General features: G+C 54.2%; 1 non-coding gene across 1 annotated transcript; it reads right to left on the bottom strand.

The window, feature by feature from the left end:
- Positions 1 to 952: 952 nt before the first annotated feature.
- On the bottom strand, positions 953 to 1,025 carry TRNAV-AAC. The gene has a single exon. It is a non-coding gene; the product is annotated as a tRNA-Val (tRNA).
- Between the last annotated feature and the right edge of the window lie 374 nt (positions 1,026 to 1,399).

Raw genomic sequence — 1,399 nt, 5'->3', positions numbered from 1 at the left:
ATGCCCACTCTACCTCTGTCCCTCCGTGCCGCTCCCAGAAGTGGCTGGCATGTCCCAGCATCCCCTGGGGTGGGGGGAGTGTCTCCACGTGCTGCCCCTGCTCCGAGCACCAACTCTGCAGCTCCCATTGGCTAGGAACTGTAGCCAATGGGAGCTCTGGGGGCAGCACCTGCAGACAGCAGCACATGGAGATCCCCTGGCCCCACTCATCTAGGAGCTGCTTCCAGAGGGTTGTGTGTACCGGTCACTTTGGGAGCTGCACCACCCCTCCTGCACCCCACCCCCACCCTCAGCGCAGAGCCCACACCCAAATTTCCTCCCAGTGCTTTGCTTGTCTTCCTTTCACCAGAACCATCCTTCTTCTCCTGGGCTGCAAGTAGCCATCCCTGGGAAGCCAAGAGGCAGGCACAGGATTCTGCCAGGTAAGTGTCCCCCAGCGCCGCGATGGACGGTGTGATGAAGGTAAGTCTTCCTGAGGCACAATGAACTGCAATGCAGCGAACCACTGGCCGGGCAGTCGGGGCGAAGGGCATTCACTGGAGGTACAAGCTTGTGAGTGACTCCTGAGCACAGGGCCCCTTCCCCTTTTAAGGACCTGCTCCTCATGGCCTGTGACTAGAGATGACTTGGCTGCATCTGGTGGGTCACACTCCACCTTGGGCAGTGTCCATGCTCTGGGTGTGTGATCACTGCCTAATGAGAGTCCCAGACACCTTGTCTATCTAGGAGCTCTTCTGATCTTCCAGCTGTTCAACCAGCCCCTTCATCCCACAAGCATTGCAGGAGGGAGCAGGAGGGGGAGGGGGGAAGCCACTTCACAGGCATTCAGAGAGGGAGAGGAGACAAAAATGGGAATGGGGGAAGTATAACAGACCTATTGAGCATAGAAATCACTGCTGCTCCTACAACAGCAGGGACAGGCCACTAGGAGCTGGGAAAAATTAAGCCCTCATGTTTCTGCCTGGGTTTGAGCCAGGGACCTTTTGCGTGTTAGGCAAATGTGATAACCACTACACTACAGAAACTCTGTTACAGGGCTCTGCCCCTCCCTTTATAAGAACAGAAGAACGGCCATACTGGGCCAGACCAAAGGTCCATCCAACCCCATATCCTATCTGCCAACAGTGGCCAATGCCAGGTGCCCCAGAGGGAGTGAACCTAACAGGCAATGATCAAGTGATCTCTCTCCTGCCATCCATCTCCACCCTCTGACAAACAGAGGCTAGCGATACCATTCCTTACCCAGGCTGCCTAATAGCCATTAATGGACTTAACCTCCATTAATTTATCTGCAAAAATAATGAGGAGTACTTGTGGCACCTTACAGACTAACAAACTTATTTGAGCATAAGCTTTCGTGGGCTAAAATCCACTTCATCAGATGCATACAGTGGAAAAT

Source organism: Mauremys mutica, chromosome 26 (assembly GCF_020497125.1).
Source record: "Mauremys mutica isolate MM-2020 ecotype Southern chromosome 26, ASM2049712v1, whole genome shotgun sequence".
Classification (NCBI taxonomy): Eukaryota; Metazoa; Chordata; order Testudines; family Geoemydidae; genus Mauremys; species Mauremys mutica.
The sequence above is the reverse complement of the archived record's forward strand: the minus strand, read 5'-3'. Positions and strand labels throughout refer to the sequence as shown.